Source organism: Pleurodeles waltl, chromosome 1_2 (genome assembly GCF_031143425.1).
Source record: "Pleurodeles waltl isolate 20211129_DDA chromosome 1_2, aPleWal1.hap1.20221129, whole genome shotgun sequence".
In the NCBI taxonomy this organism is placed as follows: Eukaryota; Metazoa; Chordata; class Amphibia; order Caudata; family Salamandridae; genus Pleurodeles; species Pleurodeles waltl.
In genome coordinates this window covers 84,526,179-84,552,302 of record NC_090437.1, presented here as the reverse complement: position 1 = coordinate 84,552,302, position 26,124 = coordinate 84,526,179, and the positions used below count along the sequence as shown (strand labels likewise).

Below are 26,124 nucleotides of genomic sequence, written 5' to 3'. Positions count from 1 at the left end.
TTTAGTTATGGCGGTTTTACGGGTTCTGATGCCCCTTTCGTTTCAAATAATTTTCACTAAAAAAATACACATGTTCTTTCAATCTGGACATATACAGACCACATGGATGATGTCTTCCTTTATCGTGCTGCATAACCGGCACGACTTTGGGCCGTACGTGACCATGTTCTGCCCCCACATGGGATTCAAAATGCCATTTTTATGAAACCATAAAGTACTCAGTCATTTTGGCACTTCATTAGTTACTGAAAGACATTTACATTTTAGCACTTCCGTGCATAGTTTAGTTTTGGGTGGCGCATCAAAGAACTTTGTGGCAAAAAACTTTTGTTTTGAAATATTTTCCACTAACGCCCAAAACGTTTGTTTTTAAACTGCTGCTCGGGAATGAGCCTCACACTGTACCAAACGATTCATGGTGGCCCGGTTGTAACACATTCTGAACGCAGCTGTTCAGAAAGTGTTTATGTGATCAGAAAGGAAATATTCATATTCACTGCAACGCGCCTTCCAAATAGAGACCGCTTTGTGAAATCAGGGTTGTTTCTTTTCTCGAAGCCGCTACTAGTATTGCAGAGAGGAACATGCAATAACTTAAATGAAAAATAAATACAAGTAAGTTCGCATTGAATCGGGTAAGAAGAGAATGAGCTATTGGACTGTGTCTGGGAGGTTAAAGTAACTGCTAAAAACGGTAAACAGAAATGACAGAATATTGATACTCATCGGGGGAGGGACAAATAAATGAGATTTGTGCATAACAATGAATTTTCTAACAACCGATGAAGATGGCATGTGTATGTAAAACAGCACAGCCCATTGTTTGCCTCTCTATGCATTGTTAACAATTTGTGTGCTCTGTGTTAAAATGCAGAAGCCACCAACATTCTGTGCATTCTCATGATTCCCAATAGGAAATATTTATCATGCAACAGAGTTTCTGATAGGCAACACATTTGATGTCTTAGATGGGAGTGGCGGGAGACAGGAGCCTCCCTCTCCACTAGGAAGGGACCAGGATATTGTCAAACTTTGGAAACATTTAGCAAAATTTAGTTCCTTCCATAGTCCACATAGGGATCTGCCTTTCTCGCGTGGACTCCCTGATGCTCTTTTTATTTTTATGTTCTTGGATCTCCATCTTATTTTGCCTCTGGGCACTGGGGTCCCTTCTGAGCAGTCATTCATTATTTTACATCAGATTATTGTCCAAACCTTCTTATAAGCAAGAAGAAAACAGTCACGAAACCAATCCATAGAAATAAGGTAGAAAACATTAGGCAGAACCATAAATAGTTCCAGGTGTATATTAAATAATTATTTTTGAGCCATTGATATAGCTTGCGTGTCTTTGAAACATTTTCAATCACTGGAGTGGATGAGTCTGAAGAAAAGTCATCAATGTCGATGAAGTAACCAGAGCCAGTCTGTGCAAAGACAGGAGCAAGTGCAGTACTTGTAGATGGGTCCACTTCACATGCAGGCTCATAATAGATAGTGCATTCAGTCTGTATTGTATTGGTGTTTAAGACGGCCAACTCTTGAACAGGTGTCGTGAATGAAGTGGTAACAGGACCCAGCAAGAGCAATTTTCCGCCCTCCCCATGGTCGAGGAGGAATTTATAGCATTGTTGGGCATTGTTGCATAGTCCACAGTAGTGTTGTTCGCTCTATTCTGAATAGGTATGTCTTGTTGGGTAGTGAGAGGGGATCGGGAACTACCTAAGAGACCTCTGGGTCTACTGTGCAGGATCGGCCACATGGTGTAGTTTAGTGTTGTCGATTGAAACAAATCTGTTTCCTCGGGAACCAGGCAACGGTGGCAAGATAAAAGGTTCTGGTACCTTGTATTCCCAGGACTGAGACCGGTGCTCTGTAGGATGGACCGAATTCCTTCTTCACAGCAATATTTTCACGAACCAGATCCCCAACTTTAGGAATCCAGCCAGTGAAAGTTGTTGGTATATTCCTTATTTCTAAGGTGGCAGCACTGGTGGATGATTTATCATCTCGAAATTGCTGAAGCTCCTGTAAGACAGTGATACATTAATTCATGTCAAAAGGTGTTTCTGCTGCCACCATACCAGAACCATCAAGATCTGGGACATACATAGGTATCCCAAAGAGAATCTCCTAGGGAGTTCGTCCCCCCAGGGACCGTCTTTGCAGATTTTTCAGTGCTTTCTGGAGCTCGTATAGGTGATGAAGTCAGCTGCAGCCAGAACCTAATACTCTAGCTGTTAAGGACTGCTGTAGATCACGGTTCCGCCTCTCCACAACCGAATTTCCCTCGGGTTGGTATGGCGAGGAGTAATGGAGTTCAACACCCATAGTCCCCATGGTGTCCCTGAATGCCCTAGAGGCAAATGCAGGCCCCTGGTCCGAATGGAATGCTGCAACCGCATATGTACCGATAAAGATAAGCAAATCTTTTATAACAGTTCGAGTGTCAGCCGACCGCTGCGGCCATACCCACAGGAATCTAGAACAAGAATCTACAGCGACCAGGATATATTTGTATGCACCATCAGGTTGGAGTTGACCACAATAGTCCAGGTATACACATTGTAATGGCCTGCTGGACACTACAAGGGATGTCTGTGGTGGGCGTTTGATATTGGAGCCCTTTATTTGCTGGCAAATGTCACAACAAAGACGTATTGCTTTGTCTGTTTGTATAGACCTGGCCACCAGAGTCTTTTCTGTAAGAGTGTTACTGTGGCCGAAATACCAGCATGAGCAGAAGCGACACCCTCATTCGCTGCTTTTACTAGATCTAATCTCTGGTCTTGGTTGGGGATTGCTTGATCTCCAACCCCAGGAAGTGTTGCATAAGCAACATTCTGTGCACTGATGTGGTATGAATATTTTGTAGGGTACCGTTTTGGGAGAGACTTGCCTTCAGCCGAAGCTTTCATGGCAGTTACTATTTCATTATCCAATCTCGTATGGGAACGAGTCACTGCAGCCACAGAAGCCGTAGCTACTGCGGATTTGGCTGCTTCGTCAGCCAAAGTATTGCTGATAACGTGTACTCCTACACGTTGGTGGTCCAATGTATGTACTACATGGACGCACAGTAGCTTATCATTAAGATCAGCCACTCTCCCCCACAATGTCTTGTGTTTTATGGTGTTCCGTTTAGAATCTCTAAACCCGTTCAGTTTCCTATGATTAAGATAATCATTGTAAGACTGAACACAGTAATATGAATCACAGACTATCAAAGTCAGTCTTCCTGTCTCTATTTTTTCTAGCGCTAAAATAAGGACTTTGACTTCGGCTAACTGAGCTGTGCAGTCCCCTAGGGTCTGCGTGTAGATATGAGGGTGGAAAACTCCATCCTTCATCACTCCACTCACGGCTGCGCAAGTGGCTGCGTATTGATGTTTGGTACCTACAGCTAGTTGTCTATAGGCAAAAGATGTAGAGGAACGGGGCACTCCTGTTCGTATTGGAGACATTCTTGTGTCTGGAGTTTCGGATAAAAAATGTAATCAACATCAGTAGCGGTCAGAGAAGTCGCCCACTAAATCCAGCGTGGATGTAATGCTTTAGCGTTAGGAACGCTCGCTTTGGTGACGTCCTCTAAGGCTGGTACCGGCGTCACGACAATGATGCGTTTCCCTTGGGCAAGTGGCCTCTCTTTTATGACAGCCATCTGAACTGCAGTTAGAATTTTTTCTGTGTGTGCAAAACGTTGCTATGCATTTGAGTATAAATGTGATTTATATGCTATGGGCATTGTGTCATCCTCATTGAAGGTGACATAAGTAAACCTAATGGCACCAGCAATTATTCTGATGACCAAATTTGTTTTATTGTCACGTGTGTGCAAGTGTTTAGCCTCCAGCATGTCCTGTTGCAATTCCCTAAGGATGCGTATGTGTTCAGCTGTCCAGTGTCTGCTATAACAATCTGGACGTATTAAGTCGTATAGTGGCTTGATACGTTGTGCATAGTCTGGAATGCATGTATGTTCTGCCAAAATTGAAGAAACCAAATAAAGACTGTAGTTTATTTAGAGTGTTTGGTGGGTGCAGTTGTGCACACTTCTCTAGGAAGTGCGGGCCAGGCTCTTTCCTTCGTTCAATAGCTTGTATCCCGGGAACAATACACTGAGAAAGGCAAACCAACTTTTCTTAAAGTTGAATTTATAACCTACTTCTGCAAACCCCAAAATGATTTGGTCGACCCTTACAAGATGAATGTTCAGGTTGTCGTCTGTGAGATAAATGTCGTCCACATAGGATAACGCCTCAGGATCGATGTCATGTAACATTGATGTTACTCGAGCTGAGAGTAGCCCTGGGCTATTCTTATAGTGGGGGTAAACTGCAAAAGCGTTTTTGTGAGCCAAATGAGAATGCACTCAGGTCCTGACTTTCTTCCGCTAAATTCTGGCAGAAGAACCCATTGGAGATATCCAGCGTTGTTTTATATTTTTTGCTCACTATATTGTTTATCAGTGCTGTGCTATGTGAATTTTGTATAGCATATGTATGTGTATGGCTGTTTAAATGTCTGTAATCCAAGACTATTCTATAAGAATGGTCTGGCTTCGCAACCGTGAATAATGGGTTACTCATTGCAGAGGTGCAGGGCTCAACTACCCCCTGATATTCTAGCCGAGTGAGGAACTCCCTCACTGGAGCTTAAGGCTCGTGTTTAACTGGATATTGTGTCTGAGGCTGGGGTGTAGACCTGATAGGTATTACATGACACAGAGAATCCCTGTCCCAACTTTCATGATTGCAGTATAATCCAGGTGCCTGCGCTAGAGCCCATCTGATAGCGTAGACTTCTTTTTCCACCTCATGAACAAGATTAGAGAAAGAAGGCAGAATGACTTTCCCCATGTGGGAGCTTACGAATGTGTTCGGGCGGCCAATCTCTTTCGGCCAATAGGATGTCACAAATAAGTTCGTCCCAAAAGATCACACCGATGGTACGTTCCACATCTCCCTCAATTTGGACCTTTAGATCATAAAGTCTATCAGGTGGGAGTACGCGCCCGTCCGCTGTTTCAACTGCAATAAAATCGCTAGTTGCTGTTGCATCCAGATGATCTTTCAGACTCTGGCGACATATCGTGGCCTCTGCTGCGCTGTTGAGCAGTGTCACTGGCCACGTCTTGTTCTTCAGCAATGTTCTCAAGTGTATTGGCATTTTTGACTGTCAGTGCTGCCACCTTTTTCTTTTTAAACTGTGGCTTTTGTTGTGAAGTCTTCTCTTCTTTTTTGACTGTAGACTGTGGTGAGTCTTTCTTTTGTTTCACGTATTCAGGATGTCAGTCAGGACGATCCCCTCGCTCGCTACGCCTATCCGGAGCGTCCTGAAAGTAACGAGAGGGACGTGAATCAGTATATCTATCAGGAGTTCTAATATTCTCCCTATTTCTGAGAGTAAATCTCCTTTTGGAGTTCTCCGGATGAGGAGAGTCTGATGTCTGCTTCGGTCGGTCTTTAAATTGTCTTGGCTTTTCCCAGCGCTTTTTCGAACCACCTTGTGTCTGTTTTGTACCTTCCTTAGGGGCAGTAGTTTGTACTTCCAGCTTCTTTGGCTTGGCTCTCAGACTATCCCGTCCTATACTAGTATAGGTATCAGAAATACCTTTTGATAGCTGTATCTCTTGTTCCAAATGTGGAGTTTCTCGGAGATGCGGGCGAATAGCCAGTGCTACCACTTCCCCTTTAGTGTTCATAAGTATATTTGAGGATACTGCATCGAAATTACACTTTAATTTCATCCCCAAATCTAGGGCAGGTGCTGCCCCATGCTCATTCTGTATTTGTTTTAACACTTCCGGTAAGTTGGCAAATGTCGGGGTACCATGTGTGGTAGTATATATTGCAGCGAAGCCTGTCTCCCTTGTGGCACAGTCATCTACTGAGGGAACCATCCCAAAGGGCAAGCACATTGTGAGAACTCTGTTTCTCCTGTGGTCCCGTATGGGGAAACACAGCTTCCAGCTGATTTGTTTTCTGGGTATTTTCTCCCGCTCTGTGGGTACTTTACCCATAAAAGTATGTACTGTTTGTGGATTAGTCCCAGTAGCCAATTGGTATCCATCAGGTGCTGGTGATGCTAGATGCGCTGGTGTTGTATTCAAAGTCAGCATTGCGAACTGAACAAGCCGTCTATATAATGTTACTATTTCATTATATAAGTTTCGCAGATCTTCTGCTTGCAAATTTTGTATTCCTGGGTGAAGTATGTGGCAAACATAAGCCACGTAGGTCCGTCATTACTCAAGGGACATAATCTCACATGTTGTATTACGTGTGGTAGGGTGCCTTCAAACCAGTTCTGATGCTCCTGATAAGTGAGCAGTATTTCATGATACTGGTATGCTTGGTACCGATGTGGTACATTAGAAATTGTATATGTGTGAAATGTAAGTGTTCTGCGGTCTTCCTCTGGAAAGGTGACCCAACAATAAAATGTTTCTGTTTGATAAGCTTAATTAGCTTCTACTATGAAAGTGACTTACCCACTCTCTTCTGTAATCCCATGTGCTACTAGGTGTAGTGTTAATTCTTGTCTAGCACTCTCAGGAATGTCTATGGCTTTAGCCATATTATAAAAATGGGTGAAGAGATGGAACACCAAGTGGGGAGAAAAGTCCTTTTTAAGAGTTCGAGCTCAACCAACCTACGGCCTAATTAGGTGTTCCCTGTTCAGCTGAGGAGGATTTTCCCAAAGACCACGGACGTCTCCGTATAATGGTACTTAGGGTACCTGTTGTCTGGGAGACAGTGATAATCGGGGTGTCCATGAATTAGTGCCTAAACACCATTGTTGGTGGCGCCATGTCGTATTTGGACTCTTGCTCTGGGCAAGACTGCTGGTTCAAGGATGACAGTACTTATGTTTGTAGGCGACTGTGCCTATCATACAACAAGTTGTAACTGTAGTCCCAACCCTTCTGGCTCACTAGCAGTACCTCACCAAGAACCCAAACAGTTAACGGTGATTTGTTTCAGCCTTTACACATGGACTCAGAAGTATGACATCTCAGGGAGTGTCGTGGTTAAACGGAGATTACCTCTTTCTCACAGATACATCGTGTCTCAAACAAACACAGGCAATAACGAAGATGCAGTTAGGTTTTAAAGGTTTTTATTTAACACAGTCTGCAATCTATGGTAAAAGTCATGGGCTGCAATGATTAGGATAATGAACAGTGCAAGAAATAGAATTGTAAAGACAAGAGTCATGATTATTAAGACCCCCACCATCTTGCAGTAACATAAAAAGACAGAGTGTATAATATGTCCTAGTACCCTATCATGATAGGCCTAACCTTCTAAATAGAGGAGAGCTGGGTATGTTAAACCTAATCTGCCAATGCCATGTCCCTGGAAGGAGCCCCCAACCCCTGTTACCTTGGAATGCGGTCTTGAGCTCAGACTCCGGAGAAAAAACGAAGTCCGGGTCAGCGTCAAGGCGACGTGCAGCACCGATAGCAACAATGGTATCTGGTTGGAATCCCTCTGATTATCTGTCTAAAGTGTGATGTATGTATACAGATCTACTTGGACCTCGGACGTAGGTTGTTCCCAAACAATAGATAACACAGCATGCTTGGGATGGTAATTAATATAAACAATTCCCTCAAAAGCGTGAAGAGGAAAGTACCTAATGTGAACACCTACAGTTTGTTTGTCTTTGTTGCTTGATTTGATGCCTTAGCGCGGTGGCACTGATAACATAAAGCTAAACAAATGGCCTAACTATAAACAAGGCAGCCATCTTAGAAGAATTAATTAAATAAATGGGCTAAGACAGAGCAAGCTAAGTAGGTTAAAAGTCACTAGGTGACGGGGGCACAAGTCTGCAAGCCAAAGGCTAAGCTAACTCCTGTTATCCTATTAAAACAAACTAGGATTCACTACAACAGCACCTGCTCCCGCTTGACCGGACCAACGAGCGCAATGAAGCGCGAGGGGACACACCGCAGCGCGGGATGTGCTAACCGTTCCTAAAGGGGCTACATTTCCCAGACCGCTTTATGGCTCCAGGAGACGTCCATTTTCTACAGCACCTTCTCCCACTTGACCAGACCAACGAATGCTATAAAGCGCGAGGGAGCACACCGCAGCATGGGACGCGCTAACCATTTCTAGAGGGACTACATATGCCAGAATGCTTTGTGGTCCCAGGAGGAGGCCATTTTCTACAGCACCTGCTCCCACCTGACCCGACCAACGAGCGCTATAATGCGCAAGGGAGCACACTGCAGCGCGGGACGCGCTAACCATTCATAGAGGAACTACATATCCCAGACTGCTTTGTGGCCCCAGGAGGTGACCATTTTCTACAGCACCTGCTCCCACTTGACCAGACCAGTAAGCGTTGACCAGACCAATAAGCGCTATAAAGCGCGAGGGGGCACACCGCAGCACAGGACGCGCTAACCATTCCTAGAGGGACTACAAATTCCAGACTGCTTTGTGGCCCCAGGAGGCAGTCATTTTCTACAGCACCTGCTCCCACTTGGCCACACCAACGAGCACTATAAAGCGCCAGGGGCCGCATCGCAGCACGGGACGTGCGCTGGCACGTCTGGGCAAAGCCCGGGCCAAGGGCAGGCCCATCCACGCCCGTCGAAGCCCGAAGGAGGCTGCCCTGCGCCACCCTCCTAACATCTACTATTAAGTACCTTTGCAAGAGTGTCTGTATTGTCATAGCCTCTGGGGGCGGCTTTATTGACTTACTTTATCTTTAAGGGTTCAGCCTCTGGTGAAAACAATTGTGATAGGTAAAAGGAAAGCGACTGAGGGCGGGGCTGGGGTGGCACACAGGAAAAAATAAACGGCAGAAGCATGCAGCAAGTAACTGCGTAATGGATAGGATAGACAATCTCCTAGTTGAATGTAAGGATATTATGACTTCCTCCCCGGATAGAGCCTCTACTGGTATTCGGAGTGAGTGTTCCCCAGTAAGGTCAAGGGAGGGCCACAGGAAAATCCCAGAGATGTTAAAAAAATGTGGGTCACAGGCTCTAGCTCCTACAGGGCAGGGAGAAGTGAAAAATGCTATTATTCACATGCCATCACCACCAGCGAATGAGCACTCACCTACTTGAAGCGAGGCCCTTCATTACACCAATCGCTTCAGTCCCATAAATGACATATCACATGATGATCCAGACCTAAATGTATTGATGGGTGGGATGCCAGACACAGGAACACAGACATAAGCCCAGACCTGCCTAATGCTCAGTAAATCTCATGCATAAAAGATCTAAAGAACGAGGTGTCTGAGCTTAAACTCATGGTTAGTACTTTAATTACAATGGTCAAAATTTTTACAGCAGATGGGCAGTCCATCAGGGATCACAACAGTAGCTCCACACTCAATCCTCCAGGTCTCTCAGCATTTTTGACCAAACTTCCCTTGAACATTGGTAATAAGATGTGCAATTGCGCTCCTCCCACCGCTGCTGCCAATCTGGTGCCCCGTGCTGGCTATCCTTCAGTAGGCGGTGGGACTAAGAACCGTTGCCAGGCTGCCACATACAATAGTCAAAACATGGGCGACAAACCAAGACTTCACCACCAATTTCCTAGACCAATGAAAGACAATGTTCCAAATCGTGCTGGACAGTCTGCTGCTAATCGGTCTAATTCTAACAACACTGTCCTAATAGTTAACATCCCTAAATGACACCTATCAGCCCATAGGGAAGAGGGAGAATGTGTTAGAAATAAGGCAATCCACTGGATCCGCCATGTGAGGGGCTGTTATTACATAAAACGTGAGGACATAATTGATGCAGTTAGAAGGTCCAGATCCGGGCACCTGTCTTGACACAATTGAGCTGACACTTAAGGATTAGGAGCATGGTTGATAATTTGGTGGCCTTAGATGCAAGGACAAGCACACCAGGATACTCTCACATCCAGTTTTAGTATTCCAGACTCCTTCCGCGTGACAGGGCTGGGTTCACCAACCACCCAGCAGGTATTTCTTCTACCCTAGATGAGAATGACTGACTCGGTGTACCACCTGAAATCCCCGCCGATTTACCATCCCTCCCCAACAATATAATAATATAACTACCCCTGGTTTGACTGCTTCTCCTACTGCTGACTTTAAAAACACCCTCCCCCTCCTCTTGGACAGATCCCATCTACCTACCCAGGATCAATTGGTCAATTGTGAAAATACCATTTCTGGGGGGAAGACAAGGATAGCATTCTGGAATGTGGCAGGCTTACTGTCTAAGGTGGTACTAGCAGACTGGTGTGACTTTGTTAATAGTTTACTGTAGTGTGTGTACAAGAAACATGGGCAGTAAACCCAATCCACCTAAATGGTTTTAGAACCTGTCATACTCCAGTGGAACCATCCAATTCAGGGAGAGCAAAGGGTGGGGGGGAATCTGTACCTACGTATTAAACACCCTGAGGGCATCTAGTATAACTATGCTGGCATGGCAACCCTACCATCAGCTCATTGTCGTTGAAACATCAGCAACATGCGTGTTAGCATTAATCAACTTTTATAATAACATCCCGAAAGCTGAGATAAAAACTGCCCTAACTCTACTAAACAGGGATGTTGAAGCTCTCAGGAATAGGAAATTCCAGGATTTGGTATTTCTATGGGGGGGGGGGATTTTAATACTGAAGTTTGCAGTAGGGGCTCAGAGAAGATTTGCAGTTTAAGTTAAAGGAGGAATGCTGGGTACTCACACTATACACACTCCATCTGCGGGGAGCAATTGATTGAACTTATATTTAGCACTGACCTTGCACTCTGTAACGAGATTTACCACCCTCCAATCCCATTTGCAACTATATTTAATAGCCATGGGAAACACTCATTGATAGATTACATATTGGTCACAAATAGACACGCTGTAAGGGTTGGAAATTTTATCACACACACACAATTGAATGCAGCGACCACTACCCTCTGAGCATAGATCTGGATGTGGCATCAAGGGATTTTTTATCCCAAGCGCCGCTCCCCAACTATTGCACGGTGGGTGTCATGGACATTAACAGGCTTAACGGGTATACCCTGCGCTGGTCAAAGATTGATCCCCATGAGTTTCTAAAAAAGTTGATCTGGGGATGTACGCAGGCTTTCGAAAGTTGTTTAGACCTGGGTTCTGATCAGATGGATGTCATTGGGAGTTTTCCAAAGATTGCTGGGGACATCAAGGAGGGACTAGTGATTACAGGTAGGAACAACAGGAGAGGGTGGTTTGATGAACCTTGTACTAAGGCCCATAGCATGCTGAAATTAGCCCTACACAAATGACTGCGCTGCGTAAATGAAGTCAGGGCTGCTAGGAAAAACTTTAAGTATGTTTTAATGCAGAGGAAACCAATAAGAAAAAAAGAACTATGGGACAAATTGCATGAAGCGAGCACTATTAAGGACCCTGCAGCCTTTTGGCGGGTAATTAATTTGTCCTCTCTCCAGCCTGACACCAGACCATGCCTTGAAATGGCTATTAGCGAAGGAGACTGGATTACTTACTTCTCTGCCATTTCATCTAATCCTACCAACAGGCTAAGGCTGACAGAAGACGATGCGATCGATAGCGACTCTTTTGTCCCTGTTATTTACTCTATCATGCTTGCATTTACCTTGGATGAGGTCACTGTTGCCCTAAATGCAAGTAAAACCGGCAAGGCGCCGGGTCCAGACTTCATCCCTCTAGATCTGTTTAAAGCCAACACGACCCTATGGGGGCCACTGCTTACTCAAGTCCTGAATGCATGTTGTCAAGTTGGCCTACTGAAGTCTTGGAGGAAATCTATTATTGTCCCAATTTTTAAAAAGGGAGATAGACACAGCCCCACTTATTACCGTCCAAACCCGCCCCTAGATTCAGTGCTAAAAGTGGTAGGTCACGTTATCTTGAACACACTGCAAGAATGGGCCCAAGAGAAGAATGTCTTATCACCCCTACAGTACGGGTTCCGGGAGGGAGTAGGAACCATTGAACAGAGTTTGAACCTCAGCATGCTGATCGAGAAATACACCACTATCAAACAAGAGAGATCAAACTTGTTCTTTGTCGATTTAACTGCTGCCTTTGACTGAGTAATTCATAATAAATTGTGGGCAATCATGGGGAACATGGGGATGCACCAACCGATCATACAGTTTCTCAAGGAAACATATCATGGGTGCAGCGCCAGAGTGCGATATGGTCTAATGGGCGAATGTACCCAGCCTTTTATCATGAGAGGGGTGTAAGGCAGGGTTGTGTTTTGGCACCCTTTCTCTTTTCCTTATACATCAATTGTTTGGGTAGTGTATTATCTGCTAATTGTAACAAACTTCTCCAAATAGGGTCCCGGCCTGTTCCTGCCCTTTTATATGCTGATGATGCTGTTCTTATGACAAGAACCCCCCTTGCACTGCAACAGCTACTAACATGCTTTGTGTCCTATATGGAGGAACTGGGGCTATTAGTTAATAAAAGCAAGACGTTTGCTATGAGGTGTGAGAAAGTGTTACCGAAAACCCACAGCCTCATGATAAAAGAGACTAGAATTGATTACGTTACATCCGTTTTCTACCTGGGGATCATGTTCGATGGAAAAGGGACATGGCGGATGGCAATTCGAACCAGAGGGCTACACTTTCAGAAAACTGTTTCAGCCTTGCGCAACTTTGCTTGTAAGGTTGTCAAGAAACCCCCTAGAGAGATACTAACTGTGTATAAGGCCAAATGTATGTCAACACCCATGTATGGGGCAGGCTTTTGGGGGCATGGAAATCATGGCTCCCTGCAGCTGATAGAGAATGCCTTTTTGAAGTATCTTCTTTGCCTCCCACAGAATAGTCCATAATATGTATGCCACTCGAAGTTAGGGGCCTGCTCATTTCAAACCTAGTTAAAACCCAACCGATTCTGTTATGGGACAAGATATGGACTTCTGAGTACACCAAGCTGAATCAAGAGATTATAGGGGACCGTCTTAGGTCCTCTCATGTAGGAAGAGTACAATGGTTGGGATACGCAAAAAACTTTGAGTGATCTAGGACATCCAGATTATTACTATAAACCAGAAACACTACGAGCTGTCACATGAAAAAGCCTGAAAAAAGACTGCTTGTCACATTCAGAAGAACTAAGCTATCTGCTGAATTGCTTAAGTCAAGTGTTCTTAAAAAACAGTTGATCTTAACCTCACCTAGCATGCAACTATACCTAAAGGAGGAGAGCAATGAACAGCATAGATTTTTTCTAACCAGGTTTAGGCTAGACTTTTTTCCATCACTTGGTGAGTTTTCCAACCATAAACGACTGGTCGAGGCCCATGGCTAAATGCCCGTGCGACGTGGCTACTTAGCAAAGTACTTTCCATACATTTCTATTTTGTTCATTATATAATTCGCCAAGAAAGATATTTCTGCTGCCATTATTGAGATCCCTGAACTTGATTCAGTGTGGACCAGCTTAGGTGTTCTTACAGTCTGTGCCAACCATTTACATTTGTAACATCATGTCTAAATATTTATGGGCTATTCTTAGATACAGGAAACGAATACATTTTATTTATGACCAAGAAGTAAATTCTATATCTATAGACGTATAAGACCTGTTGGGTTATTTTTATAATTTTTTTACTGTTTGGTTTTGTGCTTTTATGATTTTATTTTGAACAGAGTATATCTTTTGTATATCTTTAGAATAGCTTTTAACTACAAAACTCTGTTTTACAGTTTTATATGGTCCTATCACCACATATTCTACTTGAGTCTTAAATGCTCTTTTAATGTTTTGTCTGTGGTTAATGTATTACTTTTGTATTATGTATGTATGCCTTTATGACATCACCTGTCGAATAAAGCTTATTAGATTTGATTTGACTGATGTTTGCTAAACCTTACCAACGCTTCATTTCTGTGTCACAGATATTTCTTTTTAATGATATATATTACTCTTCTTGAACACTTAGGTTTGTTAATCTTAGTTCGCCTGAACCCATTTTGTTGCCTTAGGCAAACCTTGGTGATTTTATATCTTTATAATCTGGTTGGCCATTGTCTACATGACTCTGAGCTTGAGTTTGTAATAAATCCCTTGACTCTTTTTCTGAATGCACTTTTCCTCCTGTGGCCACATTGGTCACGGTGTGTAACTTAATTAGGTTTGTATTGAAATTGTGTTAATGGTTCTACCACACCCCGTCTCAGTGTGCAAATATTCAACAACTTGAAGGGCATTGATTCCTGCGATGGATGAAAATGCTCCAGTGATACATATCACCTGTGTGCATATATTTCCAATCATGACGTGTGCAACATTTCTAAAATGCATAACGTTCACATGCTTAGGACTAAGTACTTCATAATATTACACCTGAGTCATTTGTTAATTTTTTCAAATGCAGTTCTGATTTGCACACAGAAACGTTTTCTGATTAAAGCCTTTGTTAGGAAGGCACAAAATCTTATATCACATATGTCACTCGTTACACAAAACGCTAGTGATGAACTATACTCTTCCAAGATCCTTACACTCAGATGAAAAATATGTTAAAGTACTGAGGGTGAGGAACTAAAAGCTAACGTCCATCGATTTGTAGTAATTGAAGCAATATCATGGAATTCTAAAAACCATGCACCCGTGTGCAGCCCTAATCCACCATTTTATACAGTGAAATCTTTTTTAAAAAACTTGAATGACTAAACCTTAAGCGCTTGACACCATAAGCCAGTAGGGCTCATTCAGTTCTTGACAAGGCCACTCTAAAGCCCTTCATGATGAATGCCTCTGTTGTAGATATGTGCAACTCTCTTACCTAGTCTTCGATATGTTTACTGTTGCCTCTAACTCAAACTATGCTAATGTAATGGTTAAAGGAAGGTTTATCCATCTGAAGTGTTTTCTGGTCCAGTATTTAAGTTATCAGAATCATCATCATCATTCCTTCAGCAGGGTGAATATTGACATGTGTTGCACCTCTTTTTTATGGATTTTTAGAGTTTTGTTAGCAATTTTGGATGCTCCCTGCTGGATCATTTAAGACTGAAGAGTACTCCTCTGTGAATAATACCTGTCTTGATTAATGTTCCTTATTAGATTACTTCTTATAACTCACTAATGATGGTTCCTTGCAGATTATTACTGCTCCATAGATTTAGATAACCCACCACAAATCCATGGGCTCCACGTTAGACTCATGTCATTATTCTGAACTGAATTCCGAGGTAGGTGTAGCTGTCAACTCACCTGCCCTAGAAAGTTTGGACCCACTCACCTGCAAGCTTCCCTTCGTCATTCGCCATACTGCTAGGGCTCCAGATGTGATAACATTTGCAGTTGTTAGCTGCTTTTGCGTAAAGCGTATGACGGGTAAATTACGTTTTTAATAATTATACCTTTGCTATAGTTCATATAACATCCCATGTTAGTAATACAATTCATATTTGAAGTTCTACAGTGTAAAGGTATTCTATGGGAATTAACTGTTTGAAAATAATTTGAAAGTTCACAATGAAAATACCAGTTTTATGTACTTTTCCTCTTTTCCCTCCCATTTATCAGGAAGCGAAATAATCAGAAAACAGTCAGTTCCAGTTACAAGTAACGCATGTTGCTTGCATCGCTTTGAAGGCAGAGAAGATAGAGGCAAGCTATTATTAAGAGACAAAGAAGGAAACTGGGGAGCAAGAGTGAAAAGCACAGCTGGAGGCAGGAGAGAAGTATGCAATGACAGAGGAAGATAATGAATGGTGTTGTGGTAGGGAAGCAAGAGATAAAAAGATGAAATGACAGAGAAAGGGCTGAACTGAGCGGAGAGGGCATCCTGGTCACAGCATGTGTGCCAGAATGGGAGCATGTGTTAAGTCATGGAAAGAGGGATGGAAGGGCATGTGGCCTGTGGTTGGCATCGGAGTCTGCGGATAGCACGTGTTACCTGCTTGTATTAGTTGTCTTGAGAATGGTTGACCTTCGTTTCCTATGGTGTCTTTCCATTTAGTTCACCACCTGAGGTAATCCCTGAGATTGCAAGGTGTATCTGGTTGAGAGAAGATTAGGTGGGGTTAAAAAGCTAGTTTTTTAATCTCACCAGGTTATTGTGACTTCATAGAGTGAGCCCTTGTCTAAACTGATTGTTCGATGTCTTTGGGCGATATTTATCTTTGGCCTGCAAAATTGATTTAACTTTTCATTTATTGAAAACTGTATGCATTCACTGTAATGTAAACTATTAAGTAGAATTCTCCCATCCTCACTTGCAGGTTGAAATTGTGCCCTGATTGTAAGGCAAAAATAGACGATTCCCACTTTAAAACTAATGTAGGGACATCCCACACTTGCTCCTTCCAAAATCGGAAGAGGTAGTAAAAGCGTAGGCTTAAAATTCGTAAATTGCATGAGTAAGGTATTTAAAGTGTGAGGGAGTCACGCAATAGGAATGCACCTGTCAGACACAGTTTGGCACTCTATTTTGTGAACATTAGTTTTAACTGAATTCCTCTCGCTTTCATCACTAAATTGAAGCATAGCTGGTAAGTGGCCATATGTCATGATTTGCCCCTTCAGTCTTAAGCCGAAAGCATTTTGTGCCCTTGGTTTCTGACATAGCCTTGTAGTCTGATGTACTGTCCATGGAAGGCCCGCTGAGCATTGTAGGTCAGAGCTGAAGACGAAGGCATGTCCCAAAAATACAAAACTTTAGTCACCAGTATAGCGGTTGTGGCACACTGTTAGAACATTCTGACCCATGAGAATGTTATAAATGGGAAAACAAAAGCCTTCAGGGAAGGACAGTGGGTTTTCATCTCCCTACAACTCTGATATTTCACTGCCTTTCACAACTACGGTTGTATGTACTTGGCATTTGCTGTCACATGGAGGACCACAGCTCTAAATATAAAAAATCGAATATATACAGCAGTATTTGTGAAAGGAGGCTGAAGTCAGGCCCCTACCATCCTTCAGCTCTGCTAATATGCTTTTTAGGGTCGAGCCAGCGTCCCATGCGCTTGCGCATGCGTTTCGCTAAGCGAGACGCTTTAGTAATTAAAAAGGGCTCGGAGCCCTGTCCACGTCACGTCAGTGTCTGTCATTGGCTTGTGGACTTGCCTGTTAGAATCTGCTTCATTTCATTAGTGGAAGGCATGCATACGTCATGCCTTTTCCGGTAGATAGCCCTCCTCGAGCGCATCGACCAAGTAGAGAAAACATGCAAGGCTCGCTGTTTTCTGTCCGACTCGTGGACTACTTTTTTTCTATTTTCCCAGCGCGATCTCGCTTGGCAGAAGTCGAGCGCTTTACATAATAGCGACCCTGTTACACAGTTAATTGCGCTTTTTCCTGTTAGTACATAAATGCACTTTTGCCAATAGGTTTCGTTACCAGTGAAAAGTCAGGTTAGGAGTTTACAACGCTATCAGCTCTAACACGAGCAAACGCGATACCCATTGCATTGCAAATGCTTGTTTTCACTTGGCCTCACCCACAGTCTCTGCTTCTCGAATTTCCTTGTTCAGGCCTCATATCTTGGAGAGGCAGGCGAGAGGAGAACTCAGAGGACATAGGGCAGTGGAGTCAGGACCGGACTAGCTGTAGGGAGGTTGGGGGATGTTTTGAGCGATGGTGGCAGTTTTGTTACTGGGTGCCGGTTTTTGCTTCAATATCAGCCTCCAGTAAAATAAGCGGCAGTGGTTCAAACTTGCACACACCCCATGTCCCCCCCATGCCCTCTGAGGGGGGAGGGGCGCTGATCTGACAGAATTGCAATGGCTGCTTTGGGTTCCCAGTCCGGCCCTGATTGCGGTACCTTTTAAAATCGTTTTTTATTTGTTATTATTGATTATTCATCAAACATGTAAACGTATATGGAGACATTGGTTAACTTTTTTGGTCTTGAATCTATATTAACATCGAGTCACGATAAAACAATGCTTGGCAGTTTATCATACAAGTAGCCCAGTATTAACATCAGTATCAGATCATAAATAAACAATCCTCTGGGAAATTACCATGGGTCCTGTATCCAAAATATAGAGCTGTCAATTCTCCTAAACAACTTGGAATTTATTTATAAATATAAGTAACTTTACGCTATGTAGGTTATGTCAAAGAGGGCCCAGTTTGGCTCTAGGAGTATCTGTGATACTGCTTTCCTTTGTTTGCTCGTCCAAGTGGCTTCTGAATTGTCTCTATAAATCTTGAGGTGTAGCTCGTATCACCTGCATTTCAGCATATGCTTTCGCCATTTCGTTACAGATGACGGTAACTCTTAATCAGAAATGCACGTTTGGGATTGGGCCCTACATCCAAGTCAATGAAGTCTTTATTCGATATTTCATCATAAAAGACATGCTACACGTCATAATACTTGTAAAATTATCAGTGCTAACGATTAGAATAATAAATACAATATTTTATAAAAGCTACTAAGAACGTATTAAATCTATCTAATGCTTCATTTGTTAAATATTTTAACATATTAAAAAAAGAAGTACATTACTTTAAAAACTCAGTTCTAAAGTTCAAGATAGTTTACTTATCTAAAACATGTAGGTGTTTTAGTAGTTCAGAACGAATTATCCATGCCCACCCCAGGAATTTGGCCACCCCTATTGCTATAGTAGGTGAAAGATCAGTTTTAAGGATCCTACAAGCAGTCTCGGCCGATTGTGTGCCCAGACTTTTGCATAGGGGTACCAACCACTTCTTCCTTGGGGCAGCATATAATGGACAGACAAAAAACAAATGGCTCACATTTTCCCGCATTTCAGTACACAATGGGCATTTATCTGGGCCTCCAGTGCCCCAGGTTGAGGTTAAACACCTTAAAGGTATTGAGCCCACTCTAACTTGGTGATATAATTTGCGGTCCATAGGTTTTGTAATAACATCCCAGTACTTTTCAATTGCAGAGACATCTTTCACGTGTACAAATGTTGTTGTAAGGGAACTACCTATAAGGGATGAGTGTCTTATGCCTACCACCCATTCCCAATATAGTTGTTTCAGCTCTTTTTTTGAAGGAAAAGTAGCTGAGTCTGGGTTGTGCCAAAGGGCACCTAGACCCATGGCACAAAGGGTGGTTCTAACACCCTTAAACCAACCAATCTTATCGGATCCTAGGGTGTCCCTTACCTCGAGGCATGCTTTCGCATATAATAACAGCTCTGGGGTAGACCACAACCTCCGCCAGAAGGCCAAGGGCCGAAATCTGGCTTGATCTTCCACCGGTTGGAGCCCAAGGTCATAAAGGAGCGGAATACGTGGGGATGACCTCGGAAGACCAACCACCCCTCTTGTAAATCTGTTTTGGGCCAGCATCAGTCGGTCCAGATTGCTATAACCCCAAAGCTCTGCCCCATACAAGACTGAGGGTAGAAATTTTGACCCATAGATTTCCATAAGTGGGGACATCGGGCGGGTAAATGATCTTTTATATTCCTTAAGAAGGGCACCGCCTAGTTGAACATGTTTAAGTGCTTGGATATCAATCTGGGGTTTCCAACTAAAATTATCACTAAAATGCGCACCCAGATATGTAAATTCATTAGTTTGCTCCAGAATAGCACCACCCATTTTAACCCTTGCCACAGTTTGTGTTCGACCTCTTAGTACCATGAATTTTGTTTTAGAAACATTTACTTCTAGCTCATGCTCGTCACAAAATAACTCAAATCTGAGTAGGGCCTGCTGGAGCCCTTGCCTTGTCTTTGATAATAACAAGGTATCATCCGCCAACATGAGCAATGGTACTTTCATTCCCGCTATCTGGGGAGCATCCGTGGGATGTGTTGCAAAATATTTGGTAACCCCGTTAATAAACAGGAAAAACAAAGTGGGAGCCAAGACACATCCTTGTCTAACACCTTTCAAAACATGGAACCTGTCCGTAACCTCGCCAGGCTTACCCCAGCGGACTTGGGCATAGGTGTATGCATGAAGATTCATTAAGAGTCGCACTAGAGCCCTGGGCATTCCCTGTTCCAGTATGCAATCCCATAATTTAGTCCTAGGGACCAAGTCGAATGCAGATCTTAGATCCACAAAAGCTGCATACAACTTGCCCTTACCCAAAAAAACAGTTTTCCAATATAAAAGGGCAAAACGAAAGGCTTGATCAAGGGTGCTTACATGAGGTCTAATCAAGGGTGCTTACATGAGGTCTAAAACCCGCCTGCAACGGAGTCAAAATATCTGAGTCTGTTATCCATTCCTGTATCCTCCCTAAAATGAGGCGCGCTATGATTTTTTGGATCGCATCAATAAGGCTGATAGGCCCGTAATTTGAGGGTACTGAGCGATCGCCTTTCTTGTATATGGGAAGGATTTCTGCCCCATACCATGAGTCAGGAATTTTAGCGCCTGCTGCAACTGCATTCACCAGGTGGAGTATATAAGGTACCCACAGGTCCTGGTCTTCCAAAAAAATGTCAGCTGGAATACCATCTGGGCCAGGGGCCCTCCCTTTGGGAATGTTTTGCAGGCAATTGATAACTTCAGTAACTGAGAATATTAACGGCTCGACAGGCTCAAGACAGTAGGGTATAGTCACTTCTACTGTATGACACTTAAACTGATCCTCAAAAAATGTTACCCACTGATGATTAGAGACAGATGCTGGGCTATAGGGGGCGTTCTGCGAGATACCCCATTTTATGAGGTACCAAAACTGTTCCATATTGCGTTTATCACAGGCTTCTGACAGCATAAGCCAGCGTTCCTCGTCCCACTTTTGTTTTGCTTTGCGTTTTGCCTCATTATAGAGTTTTCTACAAGATCTAATCTGGCTATGATTTTTGTTTTTAATAGCCTCAAAGAGAACTCTTTTTGTCTTGCTACACTCTTTATCAAACCAGGTAGTGGATGAGTATTTCTTGGTCCTAGGTTGTTTAGGGATAAATTTGATGAACAACTTTTTAAGTTCCTGAAACAAGTCAAAATGGGTACGTATAAGTTCGCTGTTAATCTCGTCCTGTGAGCCACACTTGTTTAAAAGCTCCACAGAACTAGACACTAAGGTTCTTATCGCCCTGCGGGCCCCAGCGTCCACAGCTATTTTGGGCCAACGTACCCTGCGCATATCATTGCTCACAATGACCTCTTTTTCTGTTATATTAGGACCACTGCCCTCAGACCTCTGAAAGCTGGAATCCCTTAAGGTCAAAACCAGCGGGTCATGGTCGCTCTCTGGGCGTTCCGTAACTAGCATATCAACAACTGCAAACCACTGCCTCACATCGACCAAAATATAGTCGATACGACTACTGTGTCTGCCGTTGTTGAACGTATGCCTGCCCTTCCTATCTGACTTGACCCTTCCATTAACAGCTCTTAGACTCACATCCAGGCATAGCCCCTTGATATAGGTGGCTGAGCTCGACCACTTAGCAATTGGAGGTATCTCGAGTTGGGGAATACCCCAGGGTAGATCCTCATCCTCGGTGAGCGGGCCATCCTCAATACCCAAAGGCTCAAAACAAGTATTAAAATCCTCCATCACAATCTTGTGGCCATCGGTCGTTGTTCCTGATAGAATGTCATCCAACAGGAGGAGGGTCGGAGAAACCCTTCCTCCCTGGAGGCACCTGACATAAATATTAACCAACAGGATGTTTGTACCTTGGTTGGACTTTATCTTTAAGGCAATTATGTCTGGACTATCAATTGTCACTTCTTCAACTCTTACACCCGCACTTTGGCGGACCCAAATTGTAAGACCTCCAACAGAACGCCCTTTCTGGCCTCTAATTGCTGGCTTGCTAAAGTTCAGATACCCCACCCGAAATATCGGTGTGATAGCCCATGTTTCCTGGAATGCAATTATATCGCCCTGATCTATGAAGTCCCTCCAATCAGGAATACACTGGCTGGACTCCAGACCGGCTATATTCCAGGATATATACCTTGATAACATATCAACAGGCTCAGCTAAAGCAGAGGGTGAGTCCGTACTAAAATTGGGTAATGCAGACAATGTACCAACAGGGGTAGTGTCAGGATTATTACTTTGGTCTGTGGCAATGGCCTTCCAACTTATATCTTCTATGTGAGGGGATTTCAATAAAGTTAAATTAACTATTTCTTCTCTACCGATGAGTCAATCATTCTCATCTAGGCAGGATAACGGCCCATATCTCCCGGCAGTAATCAAGGGTTCAATGCTTTCTGGTGCGAACCAACCCCTGGGAGGGTTAATGACATTTTTGTTAATCTGGGAAGGCACCTTCACCTCTGGATACACCGTAGGATAAAAATCTGGTAATTCCCACGTGACTATTGGTCCATCTGCAAGTTGCGGGCACCAGCCTCTCAAAAATGGGACCACATTAGTACTCCTGAAATTAACTATTACCAGATCACCTGGGATATCTTTGATCATGTGGCCAAGCCAACCCACCCTTCTCACATTTAAAATGTTACCATCAATGGTAGGGGGGAGGGGTCTATTCTTAGTAAGCCAGAAGGCTACTTTATTTTTTAAGTCATTGTAACCTTCTTTTTTACCTGAACTAAGTTCTGGGACTCCTGACAATATACATACAAATGGAGCGGCCTCCGGTGGGAGATCAATCCTAACATTATAGTTATTGTTGTGCTCTCTTGCTTCCTTATGGACTCGAGTTGGTTGAGGCCTACCCTCTAGGGACCCTCGAATCACTTCGGGTTCCCTAGGTATAGTGGGCTCCACCTCCAAACTTGTTTCGTTACATGGGGCTTTATGTCTTAAACTGCTGCCCGCGGGTATTGCCTACTCAACACAATTTCCAGATGGTAAATCTAGAGGTACCGTTAGTACATCTGCTGGTGTCGATGTTGCTTGTACCCTCAGACTATGAACCTCTTGGGTAAGTACTTCAATTTTCAGCAATAATGTGCTAAAAATTTCAGCCATTTTTGTCGCTAACTTATCCTCTACTGTTGCCAGTATATTTTCTATATACTGCCTGTTATGACAGCAACCCACTGGCTTATCAGATCCCCGGTCTAATCCTTTTGTTTTAATAGTATGGGTTTTTGCTTCGAGGGGCTTTCGAGAATTGCTGACCTTCTCCACTCCTCTTTTGCCCAACGACTTTCTACAAGCCCTAACTGCTCTTGCTGGTTGGGGGGGGAGTCTCTGCCATAACCACGGGGCTAGGTGGGCTCTCGCCAATTATACCCGTTGAGTCTAAGGGATTAGAATGTATCTGTGCCTCAGTTAGTATCATATCCTTATCGGTGTTGGCGCCCAGATCCTCAAAAGTAGACACTATATGTGGGGAGGAACTAGGGTATGTCTGAACGGGGGAACCTCCTTTCCCTAGGGAGACTCTGCGATCGCTATTAATCTTTTTAACCACCTTAACCAGGTAGTTATCAAGCATAGTAGCCCCTAAATTTTTGGCGGAGTTATTACAGTTAGCCATCGTAGGTTGGTTGCAGTAAGTACCACCAGCTATAATTCAGCAATACAAAACACAAAACCGCGTAATCAAGATGTAATACAGCTAATTTACAGTTTAGGCAGAGTCCCGTGCCCAGTCCAGTCTCTTCAGGCCTCTGAGGGCCACAGAGGGCCCACCCTTTGCCCGGGCTTAGCCCGGCGCAGCCCGGCGCCGCCCGCGCGCGTCCCGCGGTGCGGTGCGGTGTACCTTGTTGCAATTTAAGGGCCCGGGGGGCGTAACAACACTTTCACGCCACTTGGCACACAGGAAAACCCAGAGGATTCTGGGTATTGTAGTCCTCCCAGCGTGTTTTAGCAGGCAGCCTACAACAGCGACGGTCTGAGCCGGCAGCCCTGTGACCAGTTATGTCGTGCTGCTTGAAAGATTCACTGTGGATTTGATAATGGTTTGGACAGTGTTTTTTCAGCCACTTGCAGACATCCTGCTGTGTCCACAGAACCACCGGTTTTGTAAGTTTCACAACGTTTGGCTGCGTTTGGCTGCGGGGCGGTTATTTTGAAGAATCCGTTGCAGTGTTATGGTTGCGCTTCCTTGCTATCTGCTCGCATCTGCTTGCATCTTATCTGGCCATCTGTCCAAGTGACGGCAGCCCGTGCAGGTTTGGTCACCACTCACTCTCACTCCAGCTGCCCCGTTCCCTCTTTCGCTTCAGCAGCACATGTGCGCTTCCTCTCCGCACCTGCTCCCGTTTCAGTTCAGTTCCATTACGTTTTCAGCGGCCAGGTCCTAGTTACACGGCAGACAGTGTGGCTCGGGGCAGGCGAGTCGGACTGTGAGTCGCTGCTGTGTACACCTGAGTCGCTTTCCTCTTGTTGTGTTCTTGCCGCCCTGAGGAATTGAAATTCTCTTCCCTTAAGTCGCTGTTTCCTTCCCTGCCGGTGTGGCCCCTTTATGGGTTTGTTGATACTCCCATTGAACTCTGATCTCCAGTATAGTTACGGTATTTCCACTGCATTTAATGACCACATGGGTAAGTAGTTTCCTCCCATCAGTTTACAGTCAGTCCTACTCCTCGCCTACCTGGTGGACTTGTTTTGCCCCTGTGGAGCTGCCCTCGCTGCCCTCGCAGAGCCCTTTGAAGTGCGGTTTTGCACACCGAATATACAGAGGGCAGCGGCGCTGTTTTCTCTCCCTGAGTGGTGGAGGTGTGCTTATGTGGAGTCTCTGTCTACCGCACGGGCTTGCTGTTCTTCCACCGGAGGCTACCCCCGAGGGGTTGGTGTAGTTGAGGTGTTCTTTGCTCTTCTCCTGCGGTCACGGTATCACCCTGAATCACCCTGAAGCAGGTCTCTCCACTACCGGATTTCTGGTGTCTCCGTGGAAACCTGCTGCTGCCGTGGAGTTGTCTCTGCCTCCTGAAGGCGTCCTGCTCCCGTGGGGTGAGCTGGCCTCTGCTGTTCACCCCCACCCTTCGCCAAGGGTGCTGTCCCCCACCGCACTGCTGCTCTTTCCCCGGATCCCCCAGAGCCCGTGAAGTTGTCGCTGTTTCTCCTGGAGTTGGGGCTCGCTCTGGAAGTCTAGTGACAGACTGTCACTGTCACGCTCCTCTGTCTGCCCCTCGGAGGCAGGGATCTCCGGGCAGAAGGCCGTCGCGATCGGGGAATCACCGCACAGGGCCCGAGAGAGCCAGCAGAGAGAGCGACACGGCGGCGGAGGGATCACTCAGGCCCAGATCGAGTCGAGGGGAGAGGAGTCGAGTGGAGGGGAGAGTTTGGGATTGGGCCCTACATCCATAATATTCTCACTCTGCCAGTGATTAATAAAGAGGCCTGGCAATGGTCACAGCCTCCGGTGGTAATAGCCTGCTGGTGATCCATCGTCTTCAAGCGCGCCCTCCTCTTTCCAGTGTTCTATTGTGAAGTATAACTCGCAAATAACATCACTTTAAGTTCTGCTGACCAAAAAGACACATCTTGCTGGTGGAAGTGATAACTGAAGGATTTGCGGAGCCCAGGATGATACATATTTTGGGAACCTCTGTTCAGAACAACTTAAATGTATTACCTAATCCACTCCCTTGTGGTTTCAAAATATGGTGAATCATAGGTTACGCTTTCATTAACTGTGGCACTTAAATACAGGAGAAAGCTGAAGCTGCCAGGCATCCACCAGCTACATAGTACCACATAAAAACGTTATAAAAATGTATATATGTAACGTATAGAGCTTAGCTCTGTCGTTTTTATGTCTTGCAACAGCAGTATTTACATGTCAAATGGAATGGTGCAAAATATGAAATCAGATGTATGCATACAACTCCTGAAATTGTAGTTTTAATTGACTGATGTTTGTAATCCCAAATAACCCCCTTCACAGCTGTCATTCTCTCTGCAGCCGTGAATCGGAGCGTTCCTTCGAGTACTTTCATCTCATTGTGTCATCTTTTACAGTGTTCCCCTTACACTCCTCCCTTGTCTTGTACCTCCTTTCTGGTTCCTGGGGTTCACTTATCTGGCTAGTCAGCGACCTGCGACTCTGCTAAGTGTTCGATATGATAGGGGGAGTGCGCTGGAGGAAGAGGGCGGCACCCGGAGAGAGCTGAGGTGGCGGGAGGTGGAAGCTAGAGTGAGGTGCGCTACAGAGAGACGTAAGGGAAGAATCGAAAAGTGACGCAGCCAATAAGAAAGTATTAGGTGAGGTAGCGAGCGACGAGTCCGAGAGATGACTGAGGAATATATGCAGCGAGGTGATGTGTGGAAGGATTGAGGAAGAGGT

At 44.4% G+C, this 26,124-nt stretch overlaps 1 protein-coding gene across 1 annotated transcript in view; it reads left to right on the top strand.

The window, feature by feature from the left end:
- The window catches only part of DGKQ (diacylglycerol kinase theta), an 848,589-nt gene that overhangs the window by 575,954 nt on the left and 246,511 nt on the right, over window positions 1–26,124 (top strand). The gene's annotated exons all lie outside the window — the stretch shown is intronic.